The following is a 27575-nucleotide window of genomic DNA, read 5'->3' as shown; positions in this document are numbered from 1 at the left end:
TAAAGGCAAAGATTTTTTTTTTTTGGCAAAGGAGGTATCAGCTACTGATTGGAATGAAGTTTACTCCTTGGTTAAAGTTCCTCTTTAATTTTCCGCTTGCAATACTTATTGTTGATCATGATGACATTTTACTGTCTTATGAAAATGTTGACGTTTTGTTTCATCGATATATTCTTTAACAGAACTCTTGGAAGCCTCCATGACAACTGTAAATTGGCAGAAGACATGGAATACAGTGTGCTTTCCAGTCATTTCGTCTTTATTAGTTATCTTGTGGTAGGGTTGGTTTCTGTGATAGCGTATTTGTACCAATGTTGCACAGCTGGTACCTCGAGGTTATTAGCTTTGTCTGAAGGCAAGGACAGATGGTGGGAGTTGTGGATTGGTTTATGCAGCTGAGTTACGCTATGCAGGATGCCCACATGAAGATGCTGAGTCATTCACATACGCAGCTTTTTCTTAGTGTCTTTTAATAACACCGTGAAGCCAGAATACATTTTTTTAATTGTTAAAAAATTGCCTGTGGCTTTATTTTTACTCTGTGCTAGGCATGGAAATAAAATGACGTCAATGCAAAAATTAATTCAATAGTTCAGGTCAGGTAGAACTGATGCTATTTTATTAAAGTGGGTATTATTTTAGGTTGATTGCAGTACAGCTTGCATTAGATACAGAGATTCTATTAAAAAAGGACATGCTTCAAAAAAGTCATTGAATAAAGGTTCGGGGTGGAGGTTTATCACTATTGCTATTAGTGGGGAAGGGCAGGAAAGGAGCAGTTATGTATTTTTTATATAGTTTTCCTACAGTACTGCACCTTGACTCATTACCTACTCTTTCTGCTACTCACACATTTAGCATTTTATCTGGAGGAGGTGGCATAGCCAATGCCAGGCAGCTAAAAAAAACATGATAAATTAATGTGAACTATGGCTACCTATAGCGGCTATTTAGTGTGGTTAGGCACCACTGGGAGGGGTTATTAGTTGCCCACCACTGAAGGGAGTTATTAGTTGGGTGCCAGGAGGGTTATTAGTTGCCCACCACTGAAGGGAGTTATTAGTTGGGTGCCAGGACTCAGGAGGGTTATTAGTTGTGGGGGGTTATTAGTTGCCCACCAGGGGGTTATTTGTTGTCTGGGGAGTTATTAGTTGTCTGGGGGGTTAGTAGTTGCCTGGGGGAGGGTTCTTAGTTGCCCACCAGGAGATTGTTCTGTGTGAGAGTAGGGAGAGTTTAGGTCATAGTGAAATAGCAGCAAATATTACCGATATTTCACTATATCAATTAAAGGACCACTACTGCGAAAATTTGTAAAATTTAAAATACTTGTGAAACCATACAAATAAGAGGTACATTTCTTCTAGAGGGACATGAGCAAAAAATTAGTTCTCTCCTATGTTGCTGTCACTTACAGTAGGTAGTAAAATCTGACAGGACCGACAGCTTTAGTACTAGTTCATCTGATCATGGGGGATTCTCAGCCTGACCTTTATTCTTTATAAAGACAATCCCTGAAAAGGATTTATACAAAGATGCTGGTCAGCCTCCCTGCTCGCTGCAGACTTCTTTGGCAGTTGGACAGAGCAACTGCCATTCGCTAAGTGTTTTTGAAAATAAAGAAAACCCAGAGAATCCTCCATGTGGAGATGGGCTAGTCCAAAACTTGTCGGTTCTGTCAAATTTCTACTACATACTGTAGTACTACTACCTACTGACAGAAACATGGGAGAAAAGTAATTTATGACTCTGGAATTTATTTTACTCTGGAAGAAACATACTTCTTATTTGTATGTTACGTGTATTTTTAATTTTTAATTTTATGATTTTCACTATAGTGGTCCTTTAAATTGAAGAATAACAGTAAATTTACCGATAATCTACTACCGCTATTTTATGCGCCTTTAACCCATTTTTTTTCGTTTATGCCGCTTCCAAGTTAGTATTTAGCGTTTTCAAATGTGCGCTAGCCAGTGTGCTATATTTGCTGCAATGGTCCACTGGAGGTGCTCATACTGCCTCTGGAGTGGAACCTTGCCTTATTTTCAGATATGGTAACATATGGGCTACTCGCTAACTAATATGCAGGTTGGAAATCCATCACTCATTATTCCTGCATTTGAAGGAAACAGAATGTGCAAATGGGTATACAGGAAAACATGGATGCAATCTAAATGTCCATTGCTATGCTGCCACTTGTTCCAGGAAGTAGTCCTGAAGGAGGCCTAGTGTGAACAGACCCTTAAGACAGCCATACACTTATCAATTGCCACCTCACGTGACAAAACAAACGATTCCTCTCTAACACGAATTGATTCAGAAAGAAATTAATTCCTATCACACACAGCACATCAATTTTCAGTAGATTCCAGCAAGGAATCCACCGAAAAAATCTATGAAACTACTGCATTGCACTGTTCAATGCAGTGCAACTCTGTGGCTATTAATTGACTGCTGCTTCTGTTTATCCCCCAATCAACCTCTCTGATTGACACGCAAAATACGATCAATTGGGCATTTTGGAAATTAATCGAATTTGCAGGGAATGGGATGGGGAAATCATTGTGTATAGGTACCTTTGCTCTAGTAGGTGTAATGCAAACATATGATGGCAGTTTTGATGTACTTATGGACCCCTCTGCTAGATAGTAATATACAGCAATGCAGTGTGCCTGGTGATTGATAGTAACAGATGTCTTAAGAGCCATATTTGCAGTCCAGCTTTTGCTTGCAATTTCTTATAGAGAAATGGAACTGATGAAAAGGAATATGGACACGTCTGTCTATATTTCTTTTTAAAGCACATCTCCAGACACATATATAAAAATCCCATCTACTAGTAGAGTGCTCAAATGTCGCTTTTTTTTTGTAAAATTGAGCTTCTGATGTTAACAATTCTTGCATTGGATCACATGACCAGAAGCACAGAGAACATAGTGTATAAAGCCTTGTCGCTAAAACGTTCCTCAGAGAAGCTCATAATCTAATCAATTTTATGTTCCTATTGTAGTCTAAGACTATTCTGTGGGGGTCTAGTTAACTTATGTTTCTGGGATGTAAGAGGAAAAAGAATGAGGAAAAGGGAATAGAGACAAACCTCATTATTATATAGCTCAGCTCTGGCTACAAGGGGAGCAGGAGGTGGGGCTGGATAATCGGTGCCGCGGTTTGGCTACCATATAGCTTAAGTCTGGCTACTAGTGGCAGGGGTGGATAATCAACACCTGGCGTTCGGCTATTAACCTATTAGCAGCTTCAATAGAGCTATCTTGTTTGAGATAAGTGCACTGCTTTTGGCAAAACTTGTTGTGCTGTATATTCCTGGAATGCTTTCATCTCTCTCTCTCTAGCAAAAATATAGAAACTGAAAGCAGAAGTCCTTTGTTATTGTCTCACACTGCCCCCTAGTAGCAAGTGGCCACAAAAACACATTACAGCAGTACTAATTAGAAGCAGGGAAATATAACAAATAAATTAATCAAAAAAGGGTTAACATAAATTGGCCTAGAATACTTGCAAGCCTCCCCCACAAAAAAATGGTTGTTAAAGAGTTAAATAGCTGAACTCAAGATATTGGCAATTACCTGCAGTGGGTGTAGATAATCGACACACAAGGTTCGGCTATCATGTAGCAAATGCTGGATTGACTGCAATGTGGCACTCAGCTACACAGGTCAGCATTAGACTTAGGTGTCGGAGTTAGGGTTAGGCGTAGGTATGGGGGTTAGTGTTAGGCATAGGTGTGTGTGTGTGTGTGGGGGGGGGGGGGTTAGTGTGAAGTATAGAAAGAGTCAGAAGCCAACAGTAGAATAACTGTTATCAATATCCAAACTATACGCAACAGTTGGTACCCGGTGGCGTAACTATGAAGCTTGGGAGTTTTATAAGGGGCCCCAAGCACTCTATTGATATGGAGCCCCAAAGCCTATCAAAAACAGCTGCAGTGTCAGTGAGGTGTAATCAGAGTAAGTAAATAAGGACTGCCACTATTCAATACACATACAGAAGTGTTCATTACCAGCATAGTATCGATAAAAAGCAAAGAAGATGGATGAAGAAGGGGGCCCCTAGTGGATCCCTCTGGCCCAAGGGCCCCAGTGCAGTCGCCGCAACCTCAGCATCCCCTATTGCTACGCCACTGCTGGTACCCAAATTATTCAATATATGCTTCCTATATACATCAGTAGCTATACACAGAACAACTGAGCAGAATGTTTGATTAGAAATTAATATATAATCCTATATATAATAATTTGCCTGTGTTTCTGCGTCCCATGTCCCTGTGTCAGTCAGTGGTCGTCAGTGTGCTACTGCGCATGTGCCGCACTGTTGGCCATTGGGACAGGAGGAGGACAGCCAGGGGGCCAGGCATGCGCTGACATGCGGCAGTGGTGGCGGTGACAGACTTAGAGCCTTTTTTTAAACGGGCTTAGGTCGACTAGTCTTAAATAAAAGAACAAGTATTTATACATTTTAATTCAATAGCAATTGTTTGAAATTACTATCTGTCCCCTTACTTACTAGTATCTATAAATTGTCTGTTTACGTTAAGCTCATTGACACCAACCTTCCCTATACATCACACTGTATAATAAATGGCGTGCATCTATTAAACATTCTATAGCTTCTGCTGCTTGAGACCTGCTAATACCAATTAACCTGATTTCCTACACTTGACAATTAGAAAAGGTTGTTTGTTATCTATGTCCTCTCTGCATAGATATCATTGAGAGTCTGTGGGTGATGTCATGTCTTGACAGCCTTTAAAGAGGAACTCCAGTGAAAATAATGTAATAAAAAAAGCTTCATTTACAATAATTATGTATAAATGATTTAGTGTTGGCCCATTGTAAAATCTTTTAAATCCCTGATTTACATTCTGACATTTATTACATGGTGCCATTTTTACTGTTGGCAGGTGATGTAGCTGCTGCATGTTTTTTTGGCAGGTGGAAACAGCTGTAAACAGCTATTTCCCACAATGCAGCAAGGTTCACAGACAGGAAACTGCCAAGAGTACGTACTCAGAATTTCTTTGTGGGAGGGGTTTCACCACAATATCAGCCATACAGCGCCCCCTGATGGTCTGTTTGTGAAAAGGAATAGATTTCTCATGTAAAAGGGGGTATCAGCTATTGATTGGGATAAAGTTAAATTCTTGGTCAGAGTTTCTCTTTAAGTGTTGCACAGTAGGAGTAACTCCTATTATTTTGATTACATATAATACTTGTGTTTGACTCTCAACTGCATGAAAATACTAAAAGCAATAAAGTTTTTATGAATAAAAAAAAAATCTATATTAGGAATTGAATTTTTAAAATGGCATTAAACTCTATAATAATTGAATTAAAAACAAAAACAAAAACAAACAAAAAAAACAAACCGATTTCTCACTGTTTATAGTGCTCACTGTGAGAAAATTTGTAAAAATGTGATATGAAAAAAAGAAAACAATATTTCTACTGGTTTCCATCTTTATTGTTTTTCATTAATGTCAAAAGTGGCATCACTTCTGCCCTTTTCTTTTTTTTTTTTTCAACCCAGCTAATTTTTTCCCTCCCTACTGCCACAGCTTACTGTCCAACCCACAGCCAACAACACCTAGACTCCAGGCTTACATCACTGTCTTAACTCATAAAAGGGATGGGGGATTCAATTCGAATCAGAATCAGAATCATTTATTTCGCCAAGTACAACGGGGGTTGTAACCGGAATTATTTTTGGCACATGCAGGGTCAGTGATGTTACAGCAAAACACAAGCAGTAATGTAAATTACATTTAATAGTGAGTACACAGTGCATGGGATATAATACTTAGTTACATAGTTACATAGTCGAAGGCCCTGAGGAGACATCCAAATGCTATGTGAGTGGAGCCGCTACCTTCACTGCAGCGCTCAACAGCTCTGCAGCTATTTGGATGCCCCCCAGAAAGCCAAGTAAGAGGCGTAGAATAAGTCTAGATGGAAGAAACTTACAGATGGACCCAGGAGGAGGACTGCAGGGGGTAATCTGCTTCCGTATTAGGGACTCAAACGCTTCTGCAGCGATACTCGAATCAGATGCCCCCCCCCCGTCCAACCCTGGGGAAGGAGAGAGATACGAGAGAAAAAGGAGGAAAATAAAGATAAAGTGAGGGAGAAAGTGAGAGGGACAGCAAAGAGTGAGTCCCCTTGTGCAGCACAGCCGTCAGATGGATCAGGCAAGGAAGTGTTCAGGTCAGATGAATCAGGCGTCGAGGTGGCTGGGGTCAATGTGGCCCAGGAGGAGCAGACCGTGTGGTGAGCCAGTCAGGGCAGGGAAGCTGGTCGTGTCGGAGACTAGAGAGAGGATCTTCAGTAAGGTGCCAGATCGGTGGGCCCCTGCCAGATGCTGGATTGTTTTAAGTCTGGCAGACCACGTGGGGACCAGGTGGAAGGTGGCAGCACCAGGTTGTTGGAGCAGGCCCCAGAGTACCAAAATGACCTCGGCAAAAGTTCCTCTGTGGAGGGCCAGGATGCTTTCTATGGAGGGCCCACAGAAAGTGAGGGCAGTGCCTGCATCAGGTGGGCCTATGGTCGCAGCCATGTGGAGCTGATGTATATTATGGCGCTATTGTGGGGGTGACCCGTGTAGCAGCAACAGCTTGGGCGCCACCAATGTCTGGTCATAGTGTCCTTATCCTATCCAAAATATTAAGCTTTCTGTTATTTGTATGAGATAAGCTTGTTACTGTAGCTTAAAAAAAAAAAACTTCCCACAATCCCGTTGTACTGTACATTTCCTGCAGTTGGGTAATAGCACCCGGACCACATAAAAAGAAAAACAATTGGAGGACATATAGGGACCTTTTGTAGAAAAAAAGCATTTCACATATATTTTTGGGGCATTAATTATTGTTTGCCATTATTTACGCCCTCTAAAGTAAAGATTAACTAGACTTTTCCTTCACTTGAGCCCAATCTAATATTATTATTATTTTTTGGTACTTATATAGCGCCGACATCTTACGCAGCGCTGCACAGAGTATCGGATGCGATCTTTGCCAGGTTCTACACCTAATTAATAGCGCAGAGTCAGCTTCCTGACCAGAGCTACAAAGTCAACTGCTTCTGTTTTATGGTGGCATTTTTCCTAGGTCATGTTAATCCCTATTCAAACCCATCATTTCCTTCTAAAATAACTTTCTATCAGGCCTATCTTTTGCTGCTGAAAGTCTGATTACACAGAACTTCCTCACTAGAGGGCTTTCCGCAATGGGGAGGTACTTCTTCTGAATGGAGCTGCAGTTGTTCAAATAATAAGTATTTATGTGTGGAATAATGTTTGTGTAGTACCTTAGCAAATACAATTTAAAACACAGCTCCAGCTATATTTATATTGTAAATATATCAACTGGCTGAGTTAAAGGGGCACTATGGAAAAATATAAATGTTAAATGCATACATACAGTACACATACACACACTTCTCCCAAGGGAAATGCACTAGAAATGTTTTACTTCCTGTGTTGCTGTCACGTACAGTAGATATTACAATCTTGACCGCTCTAACCTCTTACCGACAGGTTTTGAATTAATCGCTATCTTCATGAGGATTCTCAAAGTTTCTTTTTATTGCTTAAAAAGGACCCTTTGATACGACCTATACAAAGATGCCACCCAGGTTGTCTACTCATTTGTCACTATTCTGACAGTTGGACAGTGCCACTATCATTGAAGGAGTGCTTCTGAAAGTAAGAGAAATCCTGAGAATCTCCCATGATGAGATGGACTAATCCAAAACCTGTCGGTAAGAGATTCAAAAAGTGTTAGATTATAATACGTGTTTTAAGGGCTCTTTCACACTAGAGGCTGCGGTAGAAAAGGCTGAAACTCAGCCTTTTGCTTAACGCCAATACATAGTGTTTTCAAAGCGTTTTCAAAGCGTTTTCAAAGCGTTCTACAGCTCATATGAAAACGTCCTTTTTTTTTTTTCTTCTATAAAAATAAGTGAACAAGTCAGCTGTAAAACGCTTTGAAAACGCTTTGAAAACGCTGAAGTTGGCGTTTTTCATTGACTATCATTGAAACGCCAACAGCCAACTTCGGCTGTAAACAGCCCTGAAAAAGCTTCTGGGAGCGTTAAAACGCAACGCTCCAAAACGTCGAGTTAGATGTGAAAGGTAAAATGAAAGTCTATGGACTTTCATTTTACCTTGGAAAACGCCAACTTCGGCTGTGGCGTTAAAACGCCGAAAAAGTCCTCTGGTGTGAAAGGGCCCTTAGTGACTGCTACATAGGAAGCAAGAAAAATAAAATAAAATAAAAGTGCATTTTTTGTGGGACAAATGTACAATTTATATGTATGTGTAAATATGAATTTTACATTCGTCCTTTTAAGGGGTTTCATAGCAGACATTGTGAGTGGGGCTGCTGCAGCCTAGCTTATATAATCAGAGCAAACATGGAACAATCTGAGAGAATTGCAGCCTGCAGATCTGGAATTCTTTAGCAGAGAAAGTGCTGGGGGGTTTCCTGACCAACTTCTTTAAGATGGATATATTTGACCTAAACCAGTCAAGGGGCTTATACTGAGATAAAAAAAAATGTTCCACAAGTATCTGTGCTGGAGAAGAAAAACATTTGTAATTCCTCCATTCAAAAGGCACCAGCTATTGGCTACATAATCTAGGTTTGAAATCGATTGTGGTACTCAGGGGCGTCGCTGTCACTAGGCAACAATAAATTTTGGCCTAGAGCGCTGTGTGTGGGCGTGAGCGCTCTCTCGCCGCAGTGTGTGTTTCTTTTTTTTATTATTATCAGGTCGCGCAGCTGGCTGACAGGCAGCTCAGCCTGTCCCACCTACTGATCCACCCCCTCCCTCTCCCAGAGCGAGCAGCCGCACGCTAGTCAGCTTTTACGTGCGGTGCCGCCGCCTACTGGTCCGCCCCCCTCTTCCTGCAGAGCGAGCGAGAGTTTGTTTATATGTGCAGCGCCGCCCCTAACTCCGCCCCCCGCCTGTCACACACGCTGGAACGATGCGTGTGACTGAGAGTGTGTGTGACGGTGCACTGCAGTCAGCCTGTGTTCAGAAATCAGACAGTACCACCAGGTGCTTTCATCTATTCTTATTATTTGACTACCACGTGTTTGAGAAAGATCTGCATAGTAGAACATAAAAGTATTCGAGCAAGACATACTCCTGCTGTTATCACCTAATTCGCAGCAAGACAACCACAGTGCACAAGTCAAAATCCACTATGATTTTCTTTGGTGTATTATTTAGAGCGTGCTCCATACACACTTATGTAGTACTTCCTGTATCGTGTTGCATTGTGGGAAGTGTAGTTCAGTTCATAGCCAAGGACACATATAGCCTAGAAAGAGAAGCTGCTCAGGTAAAGAGAGGTTCGACTTTCATTTTTGTATGAGAGAAGTGAAATCACAAGGTACAGTCGTTGCTGCCCACAGAAGAGGGCATAGTAGTTCTATTGTAGATTATACAGCATATACTGTGTATATATTTGGTGAAGAAGGCTGATTGTGTACTGTGAAGCAGCTGATTTTCTCTACAGTAGACTCATGACACTTCGAGCAGAGGTGAAAGAATGTTCTTCTATCAGCATCAGTTATGATGTAAGCAGTGCTTCAGCTAGGTATATGGGAGAGCAGCATCACCCACAGCTCCCAACTATTACTTTTTTTTAAGTTTGAAGGAGTCACGCTGGCCACATTACAATTATTTCCTGGGGAACACTGGCCACATTACAATTATTTCCTGGGGAACGCTGCCACATTACGATTATTTCCTGGGGAACGCTGGCCACATTACGATTATTTCCTGGGGAACGCTGCCACATTACGATTATTTCCTGGGGAACGCTGCCACATTACAATTATTTCCTGGGGAACGCTGCCACATTACGATTATTTCCTGGGGAACGCTGGCCACATTACAATTATTTCCTGGGGAACGCTGGCAACGTTACGATTATTTCCTGGTGAACGCTGCCACATTACGATTATTTCCTGGGGAACGCTGGCCACATTACAATTATTTCCTGGGGAACGCTGGCAACGTTACGATTATTTCCTGGTGAACGCTGCCACATTACGATTATTTCCTGGTGAACGCTGCCACATTACAATTATTTCCTGGGGAACGCTGGCAACGTTACGATATTTTCCTGGGGAACGCTGGCCACATTACAATTATTTCCTGGTGAACGCTGCCACATTACGATTATTTCCTGGGGAACGCTGCCACATTACGATTATTTCCTGGGGAACGCTGCCACATTACAATTATTTCCTGGGGAACGCTGGCCACATTACGATTATTTCCTGGGGAACGCTGGCAACGTTACGATTATTTCCTGGTGAACGCTGCCACATTACAATTATTTCCTGGGGAACGCTGGCAACGTTACGATTATTTCCTGGTGAACGCTGCCACATTACAATTATTTCCTGGGGAACGCTGGCAACGTTACGATATTTTCCTGGGGAACGCTGGCCACATTACAATTATTTCCTGGTGAACGCTGCCACATTACGATTATTTTATGGCTTATCATTACTGCTTTATGATTATTTTATGGTGAATCATTTATGCGTTATGGTTATTTTCTGGTGAAAGATTGCCGCATTACTTTTATCGTATGGTGAAACATTGCTGCGTTACGATTATTTTACGGTGAAAAACTGCTGCGTTACGATTATTTTCATCAGGGGGCACCCCACCGGGGGGGGGGGGGGGGGGGCGCGCCACAGGTTTTCTCGCCTAGAGTGACAAAAAGGCTAGAGACGCCCCTGGTGGTACTTAATAAAAGTATTGAAAATTGTAATTCATAACCACTTGGTCTACTTTTCTATGTTATCATTATTATTTATTTATAGCGGACATCAGTGCTTTGCAGAGTGTATATATATATATACAGTGGGTTGCAAAAGTATTCGGCCCCCTAGAAGTTTTCCACATTTTGTCACATTACTGCCACAAACATGAATCAATTTTATTGGAATTCCACATGAAGGAACAAAACAAAGTGGTGTACACATGAGAAGTGGAACGAAAATCATACATGATTCCAAACATTTTTTTACAAATAAATAACTGCAAAGTGGTGTGTGCATAATTATTCTGCCCCCTTTGATCTGCATGCAGTCAGTTGCCTATAGGCATTGCCTGATGAGTGCTAATGACTAAATAGAGTGAACCTGTGTGTAATCTAATGTCAGTACAAATACAGCTGCTCTGCGACAGCCTCAGAGGTTGTCTAAGAGAATATTGGGAGCAACAACACTGTGAAGTCCAAAGAACACACAAGACAGGTCAGGGATCAAGTTATTGAGAAATTTAAAGCAGGCTTAGGCTACAAAAAGATTTCCAATGCCTTGAACATCCCACGGAGCACTGTTCAAGCGATCATTCAGAAATGGAAGGTGTATGCCACAACTGTAAACCTACCAAGACAAGGCAATCCACCTAAGCTCACAGGCCGAACAAGGAGAGCGCTGATCAGTAATGCAGTCAAGAGGCCCATTGTGACTCTGGACGAGCTGCAGAGATCTACAGCTCAAGTGGGAGACTCTGTCTATAGGACAACTATTAGTCATGCACTGTACAAAGTTGGCCTTTATGGAAGAGTGGCAAGAAGAAAGGCATTGTTAACAGAAAGCATAAGAAGTCCCGTTTGCAGTTTGCCACAAGCCATGTGGAAGAAGGTGCTCTGGTCAGATGAAATCAAAATGGAACTTTTTGGCCAAAATGCAAAACGCTATGTGTGGTGGAAGACTAACACTGCACATCACTCTGAACACACCATCCCCACTGTCAAATATGGTGGTGGCAGCATCATGCTCGGGGGGTGCATCTCTTTAGCCGGGACAGGGAAGCTGGTCAGAGTTGATGGGAAGATGGATGGAGCCAAATACAGGGCAAACTTGGAAGAAAACCTCTTGGAGACTGCAAAAGACTTGAGAGTGGGGCGGAGGTTCACCTTCCAGCAGGACAATGACCCTAAACATAAAGCCAGGGCAACAATGGAATGATTTAAAACAAAACATATCTATGTATTAGAATGGCCTAGTCAAAGTCCAGATCTAAATCCAATTGAGAATCTGTGGCAAGATCTGAAAACTGCTGTTCAGAAACGCTGTCCATCTAATCTGACTGAGCTGGAGCTGTTTTGCAAAGAAGAATAGGCAAGGATTTCAGTCTCTAGATGTGCAAAGCTGGTAGAGACATACGCTAAAAGACTGGCAGCTGTAATTGCAGCAAAAGGTGGTTCTACAAAGTATTGACTCAGGGGGCCGAATAATTATGCACACCCCACTCTGCAGTTATTTATTTGTAAAAAATGTTTGGAATGATGTATGATTTTTGATCCACTTCTCACATGTACACCACTTTGTATTGGTCTTTCACGTGGAATTCCAATAAAATTGATGCATGTTTGTGGCAGTAATGTGACAAAATGTGGAAAACTTCAAGGCGGCCGAATACTTTTGCAACCCACTGTATATATACAGTATATATATATATATATATATATATATATATATATATATATATATAGTCCTGTCATCAACTTATATGTATGTTTTTGGCACGTGCGAAGTAACCTGAGTTCCCGGGGGAAACCCACACGGATACGGGGAGAACATACATCTCTTTTCACATTTCCAAAACATACACTATGTTAATTTGCTCCCCCCAAATGTTATCTACCGTACATTACAGAAGAAACATTTGACTGTGGTAGAAGCATTGCATTGTGAACCCCCTCCGAGGGACACAACCATTGTTCAGTCCACTTGTAAAGCACTGCTGAAAACAAAAGGTCAGTTCTATATGAATGCAAAATACTTATAATAATAGTCACTCATGCTAACTATTGCATTGAAGGTCATTTTCGAGTGCATGTATTGAAAGGTGTACTGTATGTTTGACATTATAACATGAACAGTGTTTTATGATCAATAGCCATTATTCTTCATCCTTGACATTAATATTGCCACAAAGAGGAAGAGTTCTAGCACAGTTTGCGTTGCATTTTTTTTCCCCTTTAATACCACAACAGGTGTCATATGCTCCACCCTTCCACACAGAACAGCTTAGCTCAAGCAGCTGCCAAGGATCTAGTGAATCTGTCACCCCACTCAAATGCCAAAACAGTTATTTAGAATGTTCCAGTGATGCAATAAGTATTAAGGGTCTCACAAAAAGAAAAAAAATCAGATATCATGATGGTGATGTCTCATTAAACCTCTGCTGCTAAAAACTGGGTCACATTAGCAGTACACTCTGACTCACTTTACAGAAAAAAATCTCTTTTTCAGCTGGATTGCATTTTCCTAATCTATTTTATTATGCCCCTTGTGACATCTTCCAGATAGGTTACTGTGTATGCAGTTAAAATATGGCATATACCACATAGATGTAGATAGACAAGTTAGATAGTTTGTCTGTAAACATGGGCATATATTTCAGTGTTTCTCCTGTACTTTTATAATCACTGTATCAGTATAACTTTATACTTTATGCTGATTACTCACACTGGAATATGACTGTACAATTTTGTGAGGTTTTATCACATTCACATCGTTTTAGCTTAGGAGTGTGATAAATGAAATCTGCCAAAAACATTCAGATAAGTTATTTGGCTTCCCCCTTAAATGTATTTTATGTATTTCAGAATTTATATAGCGCCGACATATTACGCAGCGCTGTACAGAGTATATTGTCTTGTCACTAACTGTCCCTCAGAGGGGCTCACAATCTAGTCCCTACCATAATCATATGTCTATGTACAGTATGTATCGTGTAGTGCATGTATCATAGTCTAGTGACAATTCAGGGTGAAGCCAATGAACTTTCTGTATGTCTTTGGGATGTGGGAGGAAACAGTAGTGCCCGGGGAAAACCTGCGCAGACACGGGGAGAACATACAAACTCCATACAGATGTTAACCTGGCTTGGATTCGAACCAGGAACCCAGCGCTGTAAGGCGATAACGCTAACCACTACACCACCGTGCTGCCCACCATTGGCCCTAGATTGGCCCTAGACTATGATACACACACTACATGATACAAACATAGACATATGACTATGGTAGGGCTTAGATTGTGAGCCCCTCTGAGGGCCAGTTAGGGACCAGACCATATATACTCTGTACAGTGATGTAGAAGATGTCGGTGCTATATTAAAATGTAATAATAATAACCTGCCCCATTGTTTTAACAAGATTAAGGACTTATACTTGCAGGTCATTAGCCTCATAGACAAGCTAGGCTAAATTTTGTTGGGGGCATCACCGTTGAGAATCCAACATGCGTATAGCTGTCCTGATACATCGCTGAGAGATATGGAGTCCTTGATCACCCTCCACCCACCTCTGTAGCACTAGAACACATTGCTTGGCTGTATACTAGTGATGTGTCTGCACACCACTCAACTCAGAACTGTTACGCAAGGAATCGAGTCCCAATCCCTACAGGTGATAATCATTGTACATGTGCATGAACCTTTTGAACAGCAGATCATTTCACTCTTTCTCCTGAGTTTTCTCCTAGAAAATCTTTTTTCATCTTCTATTTAAAATAACTTTCGAGCACTTTTCATCTGAAAAAGTACCGAAAAGTAGGTGAGAAAGTACTATCAAAATTATTTTGAGTATTTTCTGCTTTTTGGTGCCTGAAAAGGCATTTTATTCACACGTTTAAAAATATTGCTTAGGAGAAAACTCAGGAGAAAAACTGAATTGCATATGGCCCATTTTAAAGACAACCCTAGCTAAAAACTTAGCAGAAAAAGTGAATTGCATGTGGACCCATATGTCAGCTCCAGATGACCAGTCCTTTGAAGTGCCATTTATCTGACAGTATATCCTTCAGGACCCTCACTAAGTTCAATTCAGTAGAGAGGACTGCCAAGTCACCGGCATTTATGAAGTTATTTTCCCACTTCCTGTGATGTAATTGCCTTAAGAAGTATTTCCTTGGTAAGTGATATACAAATATCTATCACAGGGATTCTCATATGCTAGTATTTGTTCAATCTTTAAAATTGGGATTTCGACTGAGTGTGGGAAGCCCATTCTTTGAGTATGGCCTATCTGAATTATCTCATACACAGGATGCAGTAGAACCGTTTTTCAAAGATTTATCTCATTCAGTTTTCTTTTTTTGGCCAGGTGAGCTACATTTCTGGTCTCAGAGTTTTTGAAAACTTTTTCACCTGCTCTTTCCAGTACCAAATAATTATTTGATCAGCAATTCTGGCTGGTTCTGGCCTATTTAACAGTAAAATGTCTTGTTATAGGTTATTTTCCATGCCTTGGGAGAATACCACAATTCAAAATTGAAAACAAGTTGGGAACCATCTTATACTCTATACAAAAAATTACTTGCACCTGCCAAATTTGGGGGATTTGGGGGAATTTTATTAGCCAGGAATAAATTACTAAAAGTATCCAATAAATTCAAATTTCAGAAAACTTAAGTTTTGACTGACACAACTGGAAAACTTTCTTCCAACAAATTTAAAAGGGATAATTCAATTATCATCAATAATCACACCAAAACAACTTCAAATTAAAAAAAAAAAAAAAGAAGAGAAATATGGTAATGTTTATAGTTCACAAATAGGCAACTAAATCAATCATTTGACTTTAGTAGATAAAAATAAAAATCAAAGACAAAGAAATAAACCAGTAGCGCAAGAAATGAGTGCACATATTGACCAAGTGTATTCCTAAAGTTGATATGTATTCACAGAGCAATCGCTTGGCGATCACCTGCTGTAGGATCACACAGTAGAATGTTGCGTTTATTGCTTGCAAACTGTGACCGAGCACGTGGTTGTTTCAGATGTGTATTTTTTTACATTTTTGATTGAATCAGGTAGAATGACTATAGATTAAAATGTAATAGTATTTTACTTTCATAACTTAGCTGCAACTCCTTCAATGCCAAATAGTATTCCTCCTCCATGACCTAGGTATAGCCTCCCTTCCCCTCAAACTTGAATACTATTCCCCTCCATGCCTATTCTCCTGCATGATCTAGGTATAGCCCACCCACTTACCCAACTTAAATACAATTTCCCTCCCTGCCCTACCCTACTTACCCATCCATGAACCCCAAATATTAAAAAAATATAATAAGAAATTCCCTCTAAAATCACCCACCTAATGCTTTAGACCAGTGCCAAAATCTCTGGTGCCAAGATAATCAGAAACCAGCACGTAATCGCCTAGTACAAAACATAGCATACTGGAGGACAGCAGGGCAGATTCCCATTAAAATATATTTAAAATGGTATGTGCAGCAAACTCCAAAACAGGGTCTAGAGATAGGTGGCACTGGTAACTAGATTTTTTAAATATTGAAATGTTCTGGTTTTGCCCTGCTTTGTTCATTTTGCTGAGCATTCATCATAGGAGTCCTAGTGTAACCATACTGTGTGAAATATCCACAGAAGGCAACTCCAATGTGTTTAAACGTGCCAGCATATGGAGGCACAACAAACGCCTTTCCCCATCCATCCACGCCTAAGCCCGACCATGCTGCTTAGGCCGGAACTAGAAGGTATCACTGGGATATTAGGCCATCAGACATAAAATAAAATAGGCCACAGACATAAAATAATGTCTCTAAGCCACTTGTCAGAGCTTGGTGTGTCATTAGCAGCTTTTAGGCTAAAGCCCATCATTTACATTGTGTCAATGAACATGCTATCGGTTACTGAACTTCTACTGTAATATATATAGTATACAGACACTCCCGTACTTACAAATGACTTGATTTGCAAAGTTGTTCCCATGTGCTAAATATACACTACTGTTTTTGTTATTACATATTTTTATTGTTAGATGTTACAGCATTTTAAGTAGTTGAAAACAAATTTAAAGAACATTGACAACAAACAAAAAACATTGTTTATATTTATTGGGCCCTATCCAATGTACTTTTTCTCCTTAGTTTTCTCCTTGAAGATGATTTTTCATCTTCTGTTTGAAATAACTTTTGTACTCAACAATTGAAAAAGTACTAAAAAGTAGGTGGAAAGGTACTGTCAAAGTACTGTCAAAATTATTCTGAGAATTTTCTTGCTTGCTGGTGGTTCAGAAAGCATTTTATTTATAATGCGAAAATATCACCCAGGAGATAACTTTAGGAGAAAAAGATAATTGGATTGAGCCCAATGTCTAAATCCAGAGTTGTCTGAAAGTAAATCATCCATGTTTCACTATGTATGATGCTGGGCATACACGAGTCGAGCTTGTCCCCGCGGGCACTCCTTATCTTCCGCTCAATTCCCCGCTATTGTCCGCCCGCGGGGATCGAGCGGTGAATCGATCCGGCGGGTCATCGGACCTGTCGGATATTATCAATCGAGCCATCAGCGGCTCGAATGATAAGGAGGTGTCGACCCGTCTATGGCGAGCATTAGACATTCAACTCAACTTACAAACAAATTTAACTACCGAACTGTTTGTACGTAGGGGACCGCCTGTATATAATTTCAATGCAGTTATTTAAGCCCTTTACTCAGTCCTCAGTAATTACAGCTCAGAGTCTTCTAGGGTTTGACTTGACAAGATCTCACACCTGGATTTCAGCATTTTCGGGTTTTCCTCCTTGCAAATGATTCTGGCTATGTCAGATTGGGTGAAGACCTTTTGCTAAAAGCTAATTTTAGGTTTTTCTGGAGTTGTTTGATTGGGTTCAAGTCATGGCTGTCAAGGTTATCAACAAAGTTTTTCCTAAACCATTGCTGTGTTGTATTTTTGCAAAGGGCACATGTCTTGTAAGGGTATCTGTCTTGAAATGTAAGCCACTGGCCCAGTGTGAGGATTAAACTGTTCTGGGACACCTTTCATAAAGGATATATGGATTCCTTGCACCATTTGAATTACCTTTTGAACTCAGTAGTCTGAGTTCCTATAGCTAAAAACCACACTCCACCACTAAACTTCACTGTTGGAATGGTAATACACATGACCCATCAATGGTTTCCTTCAGACAGGATGTTTGGTTTTGAGGTCAGACAGATGAGCTCTGGTTTCATCCTCTCTGAGAATCATATTTCTCCAGGTTGTAGGACCTTAAGCTACGTTTTTGCAAACTCTATGTGAGTTTTCATCTTTTTTTGTTTTTATGTTTTTATTTCCTGAAGACAGGATTCCCCCCATTGCCAGGGATGTGCAACTCCAGTCCTCGAGGGCTGAGGTTTTTTACACATTCTTACCCTCAAGGACTGAAGTTGGACTATGATCTATGCACATTTACAAAAAAAAAAATTATTGGAGTGTTGATGATTTTTCTAATTTCCCTCCTCTATACACAGGTTCTCTAGAGCTCAGCTATGAGGGTCATGGTTCATGGTCACCCCTCTTACAGATGACCTCCTCCATGGCCACCCGTCTTACAATGACCTCCTCCAGCTTAGTGTTGTTATATGACCAGCTGTAGGAAGTATTGTGGTTGCTACAACAATCTTCCATTTAAGTATTATAGAGACCGCTGTACTTTTAGTAATTGTCCATGCAGAGGAAGCTTTGTATGTCCTTCTCTATACTGTATGTGTACCTTTGAAACTCATTTCCAAGGCTTTTTCAAATGTTTCCTTTAACCACAGGACTTGTTTTTTTTTTTTTATTTTTATTTGCCCCCGAGGCCCTAATTTAATTCACTTGTTCTACTAAAGTTTCTCCTAAGAGATTATTTCTTATTTTTGTTTAAAATTACTTTTCAGTGCTCAGTAATTGAAAAAGTACCAAAAAGTAGGTGAAAAAGTACTGTTAACACTATTGTGAGATTGTTCTTGCTTTGTCGTTGGCTTAAATTGAATTTTATTGTTAAGGGCTCATATGCAATTAACCTTTTCACCTGAGTTTTCTCCTGGGTGATATTTTCAAATGTTTTAATCAAATGCCTTTAAAATCATTTGATTGCAAAACAATACTTAAAATAATTTTGATAGTACTTTTTCTCATACTTTTGGGTACTTTTTCTATTGCTAAGTGCTGAAAATGTACTATAAATAGAAGATGAAAAATTATCTCCTAGGAGAAAACTCAAGAGAAAAATTTAATTGCATATGGGCCCATGTGTGAAAACTTAGGAGAATTGAATAAGGGCCACAATATCAGCTGGGGAGCCAGATACCTACCTTTACTAATCATTCTAATAAGCTGAATGCACAACAGGGAGACTCCATAAAATGTTGTAGAAACATCTCAAGAATGATCAATTGGAGGTAAAAAAAAAGCTACATTTCAAGTGGCATAGTGCAGTTTGTAAATACATGAGTCAATATATTTGACTATTTTATTAAAAAAAATAATTGATAGCAAAAAAAAAAACATGTAAGATCCTGTTTACACTCTACAAAAGATCTGTTTGGATGGAATGCTGATTGAACACTGTATATATAGATTGATTTTAGATATAAACATTTATATGGACATAATTGTCTAAGTCAGTGGGCTAACAAAAAACACTTCTGTCATGTTTCGGGTATAATGTTATGTTTGATCACAAAACACTATATGCACACAAGTGTTCTTGTGATATGTATGTCATAAAATTGGGGAGAACTAGAGCAACCAGTACATGCGGAAAGTAAAGTACATATTTGGAAACCCTCTATACACAATAATGGTGTACTCCTCCTAACTAATGTATATCTGTCTAGGGGAACTTGGCTGATACGGTTAGTAATAAAGCATGATATATGCTATAGTAATCTTGAGAAACACTGGTCTATATTATCTAGCTTTTATCTGCACTGCTCACTTGATGTTTTAGATGTTTTATAAAACTAGCTTTCCTTACTAACCAATTCATGGCAGGAGGGATGGTGCATACGGCAGGGCAGTAGTGTACACAGGGCTTTATAGTAGACTTGGAAACAGTGACAGCATTATTTATTTATATTAATAAAGCGAGTAGCAAAAAAAAACATTTCTAGAAATATATTCGCATTTTGTAAACCATTCTCCATGCTTTGTTCTCTAATCAAAAAATCAATTCAAAGACTTTTTTATTAGAAAAACGCTTCTCACAATGGCCAATAATTTAAGTCCCTTTACTGTCTGCACAAGCAAACAGAATAACTGTCGTATCTATTGTTAAAAAAAAATCTATCTATCTATCTATCTATCTATCTACTGTATCTATCTCGCACAGCAAGTCAGCTATCATGCATTCAGTCATTTCAGCTGTTGAATACATCTCCACAACTTTTGGCAGACTTTTGAAAACTACAGCCACAAACAGATCAATATGGTAAGCTGTTCAATCACACCTTTGATCTAAAATGATTGTACTGCCAGGAAATCTTGTTTTATGCCACCCTCTCCACACCTCCCCATTAAAAATCTGGTGCTTTCAGCACAAAAGCAATCATTTTAGAGCAGTCAAATTGCCAATTCCCATCAGAAAGAATAGAATAAAACATTGGGTCTTGCAAGAATCATTCACATTATTTGCAAACAATTTATTTTTGATAATTGCGAAAAAATAAATAAATAACTAAACCATTCTAAAATTTCCCCGTGTGGGGATAACATTATTGTACACCATATGGCTGTATTATTTTTATACAGTTATATACAATAATTGTTATAAACATATCAACAGTGTATGCTCATGAAAAAACTCAACAAAACATGAACATCACTATTAACTCAGACGCATGCTGTTATCAGTGTGTCACTCTATACTGGCCTGCAGTTGAATTAAGGAGTTATCTGCTTTAAGGGCTCTTTCACAGTGTGACATTAAAGTCGCACGTTACAACAACATGTAACACACAGTAACTTACAGCAATGAAAAATCAATGGGCTGTTCACAGTGCAGACGTTGCGTTGGTGTCTAACGCTGCACGTTAAATGAAAGTGCTGCATGCTATGCGTTATACATGTTTTTAGCTGCGTTAGACTGTTTGCACATGCTCAGTAATGTTTTCTTTTTTTTTTATGCATGCGCCGTTTTCGTTCTATCACTGTGCGACGAAAACAGCGCACCAAACGCAGGGCTAAATAACGTCCAAGTTATAGTCTTTCAATGCGTTGCATTAGGGGCATCAAACGCAACGTCTTACTGTGTAAGAAGCCTTAAGCAAATAAATTAAAAAGCTGGCCATACACTGATAGATTTGCAGCAGATTCGACCATCGGATAGATTTCTGTCAGTTGCCTGTCAGGTTGAATCTGACTGAAATCTATCTGATGTGTGTCACACACTAGGAACAGAGTTCCAATAGATTTTAGGATGAAATCTATTGAAATTCTATTGAAAATCCATCTAAATGCATTACTGCACCATTAGATCCAATGCAACTCTATGGGCCATCGATCAGCCGATTCTATAGAATCGTTTTGCGATCGATTCTATAGAATTGATCGATTGCTGAAATCGACCAGTGTATGGGCACCTTTACAGTGCATCTAAAATATGAATGATGAATACAGTAACATTCATCAATAAACAAGTGTTTCTGATCAAACCAAATTAATATGAAAAATGCAAAAAAACAAATAAATTTATATATATATATATATATATATATATATATATATATATATATATATATATATATATATATATATATATATATATGGTTGTGGTTTGCTCAGTATACCCTATGTAGAGCTGTGATAGTATATAATTATTTTCATAGTTAAACCTTTTTTTAAAAAAAAAAAGTATATTTTATCATTTTGTTATCAATAGTCCAACAAAATATTTCTTGCAGAAAAAAGAAAACTTTTAGTATCCAAGTATTCAAAAATAAATATAAAACAACTACACATTTAGTGCGATGGTATGATGCGGCTCTGGGTAATTAGTGTTGTTTCCTGTATCTTTTCAGTCCTGAATACATTATAGTGATAATTAACGAAGACAGAAACAAAGAAACCTAGAGGAAAAGGGGAATGACTGCCCACATCAGCCAATCAGGACCTTTGTTTCATTAAATAATTACAGCGGATTGGTTGCGCTTTGCAATTGCTCCACTTTAGCTCCAGGTTTCTCTGTTTCCATTCTGATAAATCACCCCTAATATCTATTTCACTGTATACTATGAAAAGTGATTGTTTTGTTTACTATAATACATTTGTACATTTATTGACTAAAATTAGATTAAGTTTCATGAAAAAAAAAAATTAAATTAGAACTCTGGCTCAAGAAATCAGTCCAGAAAATGGACTTCATAGTGTTCATTCTAAGGTCAAACCGATACCTCTGAATTATACTCTCTCATTTGTAAAAGTTAACTTTTTCTGAGACAGTATTACAAAGACATAAATTAGATTAAATAATGAAAATTGTACATTTAACGATTCCTGTTCTTTAGCATTCCAGTTCTGTAAAATAATTATAATACAGATAATTGTTGTTTCTATTACAGCTTCAAAATTAACGTTCAAAGTTGTAATGCTCTTTGCAATATAGAAAAGTAAAAGAGGGATTGGCATTGCCAGGGTATGGCTGTGTCAAGTTGTTTCTTGTATTAAAGAAAACAATGAATTAGCTCATGTTAAACTATACGCCTAAGTCCGCTATGTACAAGTCTGTCTAGCAAAATATTACAGGCCTAAAAAGGCGAACATAAAAATATAACAGTATGAAAAATGAACCATTAACTTTACTAATAACAGAATGTGCCATCATATACAAGATCACAAGTCAAGCTGTTTAGCATTAAATTCATAAAAAAAGACAAAATTCACAAACTTACCTGTGCCCTGCTTCTCCAGGAAGGTTTGCCCTACAGCACCTGCTGAGGGGTTAGCTGACCAAACTCTAACAGGTAAAAAAATTCCTGTATTGTAAAGCCAGACCAGCTGGCTTTGAAGAGAAACCCCCAGTACGGGTTCTGTTTGCCTCACTATGTTTCTAACATGAGGACAGTGGCTTTTTCCCCTCTAGCAGATGACCTGTAAGAAGCAAGATTCCCCTGCACAAGTGTCTGGCAGGCCCTCCAGCACCTGTTCCTGTCAGTCTGGTGTATATTTAGCCGTTAAAGGTATCACTGACAACCAGACCTTTGTCAGCGTTGGCAAAAGAACACAAGATTACAGCCTCTTACACATATGCCACAGTTAACATAAAATATCAGAAAGATTTTCTTTTAAAACACTATACATATGTACAGGGCTCTTTTGGAGGATGGGTGCAATGAAAAGCCTGTTCCAATATGTCCACATATTGTGTTGCTGTTTTAACCCTTACAGCCTTCCACATTACTGCTGTTGAATATGTAAAATTGTATTTAAAGATTTTAAACCTCTAGAAGTGCATACAATTTTTTTTTATTTTTTTTTAAGCTAGATATATAGACACATGTAATACTATGTTAATCTCATTATATAAATGACTAGTTTCCTGGCTGTAATGTAGTCCCTCTACATCTAATGTGTTCTGAGTCTTTCCCCTGCATTAAAGTGTACCCGAGCCAAAGCTCAGGAGAAAAATAATATCCTTAACTAAGAGATAAGCTGCTGGATCCTATAGGGGCTTCCTCCGTTGCCGCCTAAAAATTTCCAACAGGGGCTTGTCAGAAATCTGATCAGGGCCACACTCCTCTTCAAGCCCGCGTGCGGCTACAGCATGGCTGTGCTTGTGCCAGAAGAGGAGCACAGCCCTCATATTCTGGAGGGTCTCAGGCAGCAGTGGAGGACCAGAGGAAAGCATGGGAAGCCTTAGGTAAGTATGTGAGTTTTTTTACTTGAGCTCTAGCTCAGGTTTGCTTCAAAGCAAACTAAGCACCCTTTTCCCCCTTGGAATTTCTCCTGGTTTCTAATAGCTATATGAGCTGCTATGTCCCCCCCTCGCCTTTTAGCCATCCATATTTACAGAAGTCACAGATGTTATCTTCCCACCTTCCCTCTGGATAAACTCTTTGAAACAGTTGTCCTAATTACCCCCTCTGTTGATGAAAGGTAGTGTTTACTTCTTGATAATCAAGTAAAACAATTACTTTAGTTCTTAGCTCCCTGAAACCTCTGCGCTCGGGCAGGTCAACTGAAGTAGGCTAATAAAACCTCTGCTAAACTTTAAATGTAAAAAGAAAAGGAAATTTGACTTTTTTTAAAATAATGAGACATATTAGCATGCAGATAAGGGATGTGAGAATACCGGCTCTGCTGTCTACATGTGCACCAGGTGAGTGACCGAGAAGGTATTTTAGCCAGAGGTGTAGCACTGCGGTGAGGAAACCAACATCTTTTAGAGGGAGGTCATGATGACAGACTCAGTAGCTCTAATACTACACAGTGGACTGTAAGGTTGTGTTAAGGAGGAACGTTCAACAAAAATGAGTTGCTAACAATTCATTATATAGGGAAGAAGTGTTTTCATGCTGAAAGTTAGTGATGGACAAAGTTGACCATGACTTCAAGCTAAAAATCATAAAATATCATTACATTTTAGCCGAGATGAAGATTTTGTTTTCACAAAGTCAAAAACCTCATTAGAGGCCTGTGAAATTTCATGGTCCAATGTCACTTCACGAGCAGCTGACACCTGCTAAGCAATTATGACCCCTTATCTATTTACCATAAGAGATTAAATGAAAATAAACACACTGACACAAAAAATTATACTTAGTGAAATAAACCATGTAGGTTTTTAAAGTACTTAAAGTGGATCCGCGATTAACTTTTACACATTGCATAATTGGGTTCATTTCCTATTGTTTATAGGGCATTCCTCAAGCCAAATACTTTTTTGTTTTTGTTTTAATACTCTAATTCCCTATAAACTAAACAAGCCACACCCACAGGTTTTCAGAGAGCCAAGGCACTTTCAGACAGTAGCAAGGGCTCATGGGAGCTCAGTGTGGGCAGGAGGCAGGGGAGGTATTACTAGCCAGATATTTCAGAGGCAGAGGGGAGGAGGAGGGGGGATTAGGGTTTTTTGCTGATAAACCTGCCCCTGTGTAATGTTTACAAACAACATGGCTGCTGTCATTGTATCAAAGGAAGAAATAATCATATTCTATTAAAGCTGTTTGCAGCTAGATTTGTTGTGTAAACTATCTAAACTTTAGATAAGATATATAGACAAGTTACTTGTTATAGTTAGTTTTTCATCTCGGATCCACTTTAATTAAAAGGCAATGCCATAATCCACATCTATTTTCCATATGTTTTTTTGTTTGTTTTCCTTTTGTTTAATCCTTTGATCATGATTGCAGAATGCTCTCATCCTCATTTTTGCCTGTGAAATTAATTTATGTTCATTTCAGCCTACCACGTAGTAATGTGACAAAAAGGGGTGGAGACGATGGAGGAGGTCCTTCAATCAAAAATATTGACAGATTATTATTCTTTATATATCGCCAACATTTTCTGCAGTGCTATACAGACTTTATTGTCTTGTCACTAACTGTCCCTCAGAGGGGCTCACAATCTAATCCCAATGACCATAGTCATATGTCTATGTATAATTGTATAAAAGGGTGGCCCCCACAGCACCTACTAGTATAAATCACATGGAAGATGTATACCTAAAGGCAATTTAAACTTGGATTGGATACATGAATACCTCAATGCAATTAAAGTGACATTGGCCTCAATTCACTAAGCTTATCTCCTGTCTTTAAAGAGAACCTGTACTGATTAAAATTATTTAAAATAAACACATGAGGTAACTTCAAATGAACATTACATAGTTACCTTCCCATCAGTTCCTCTCAGAAGCTCACCATTTTCTTCTTACAGTGATCCCTTCCAGTTCTGACAACATTTTGTCAGAACTGAAATATATCAGTTGCTCTCAGTTATATATCTGTTGCTGTCAGTTATAGCTGAGAGGACAACTGATGTGTCCATGTTTCCCTATGGCTCAAGTGGGCGATGTTACAGTTTAACTGTGTGCTGACCAGGAAGCTGTTATGGGGTACTAGCCATTTTCAAAATGGAGGACGGAGAATTCCATTGATCACAGTGGACAAACAGGATGCAGGAGAGGAAAAATAGATTGAGGAGTAGACTACACAAGAGGTAAGTATGACTTGTGTATGTTTATTTTGACTTTTAATTTTCAGTTCAGGTTTTCTTTAATAACATTTCTAAAGTTATCACCATGGTGACGAGGCATGAAGGATTCAGGAAACATTTTACCTCAGGCAAACCTAAAGTTAACTCTTTTGTCTAACTCTTCATCCTTAAAATAACTCCAGAATTCTAAAGTTAAAGACAGGCTGTTAATTAAATGCGTGCGAAAATAACTACAGAGGAGGTAACATAAGGAATTAAGAGATAAGATAACTCTCTCACTGTGCTGTGGTAAGTTTTCTCTTGCCTTATTATCTCCAGCATGATCTTAGTGAATTGAGGCCAATGTACTTGACAATCAATCTGATACATGCAAATTAATCCACAACACCATAATGATAATTAATCCACATCATTGCTGGCAGAGATAAGGCACAACATTTTTTCAGTCCAGAAGTAAAATTAAATGTATTATGCTTCAGTGAAGAATCAGTTCCTTGGATCAAAAATGGATTAAATATTGATCCTCACACAGTCCCAGAGTCAGTGGACTCCTCAGACAGACATCCTCCACCCCACCCTAGTGAGCGACTCACCGTGTGTGAAGACCTATTGGCAAGACTAATGAAGCCGTGGGACCGTTCCCAGGTAGACCCGCATCACTTACCACTCAGTATGAGTACCCTCCTTCACACTTTCAGCTTCTTGCAGTCACCGTTCCTCAATAAAAAGGCCTCAAATTGTGCAATACTGCTAATATTTATTAAAATATAACATTCCAATACACTCACATGTTCCAGATAAAATCATGGGCTCAGAGATTTTATACGGGCACTCCCCCTTATTATTATAAGGGCTTGAGAAGACCCCATCACTAGGCAGCACACTACAGAGCCACCTACTATTTATGTAATAAATGACGGGAGTGGCCTGTCCACCAATGGCTGGAATGTCTGATTATGGATAGGGAACCAGGTACATGGTTATACTGTTTATCTATACAGCAATAGTACAGAAAGATCAGGATTCCAAATAAAAATGGTGATGTAGATTCAACCATAGTGCTATAAGAAGCCAATGTTTTGGGGTCACTAGGACCCCTTTATGTAGGCCAGGCCTGGGCAAACTATGGCCCATGGGCCGAATTCAGCCTGTGAGTGCTTTGAAGGTAGCCCAATGTTAGAGGTCCGCATTTCACTCCTCTCCCCTTCTCCCTCTCGCTGCTCGTTATAAAATATGTGCAGTGCACGTACAAGAAGTAACTCAGTCAATCAATGGTGCCAGCAGCGATCACGATGCAGACCGTCGCTGGAACAAAAGATTGGGTGAGTTACACCCAATTATTCCTGTCCACAGAAGTCTGGAGCAAGGGAGGAAAGAAGGGAGATATGGACCCATGCATCGGGCCGTATTCAAGAGGAATGCAGACCGAGAAAAAAAAAAGTTTGTCTACTCCTGATCTATGCAATGATGGGCTAAACAACATTGAAAGTGATGTTGTCTTTCCTCTACCTGCTTTGATAAAGGGATCTTGGTGACCCAGAAATATTACTGTGGATCATATTACATCAGTATCTGTACTGTATTTGGAGCACTGG

The 27575-nt window shown here is 39.3% G+C and overlaps 1 protein-coding gene across 9 annotated transcripts in view; it reads right to left on the bottom strand.

The window, feature by feature from the left end:
• MEF2C (myocyte enhancer factor 2C) overlaps positions 1 to 22887 on the bottom strand; it is a 369418-nt gene extending 346531 nt beyond the window's left edge. For 5 of the 9 annotated variants that reach the window (XM_068247843.1, XM_068247877.1, XM_068247869.1 and 2 more), the window contains exon 1: positions 22716 to 22882. The gene's annotated coding sequence lies outside the window, so the exon portion shown is untranslated. Of the gene's footprint in view, positions 1 to 22715 lie in introns of all 9 variants that reach the window. The other 4 variants (XM_068247894.1, XM_068247888.1, XM_068247862.1 and 1 more) reach the window with 3 other exon arrangements.
• Between the last annotated feature and the right edge of the window lie 4688 nt (positions 22888 to 27575).

The sequence above is a fragment of the Hyperolius riggenbachi genome, chromosome 1 (genome assembly GCF_040937935.1).
Source record: "Hyperolius riggenbachi isolate aHypRig1 chromosome 1, aHypRig1.pri, whole genome shotgun sequence".
Classification (NCBI taxonomy): domain Eukaryota; kingdom Metazoa; phylum Chordata; class Amphibia; order Anura; family Hyperoliidae; genus Hyperolius; species Hyperolius riggenbachi.
Note: the sequence above shows the minus strand (reverse complement) of the source record. Positions and strands in the feature narration are given on the sequence as shown.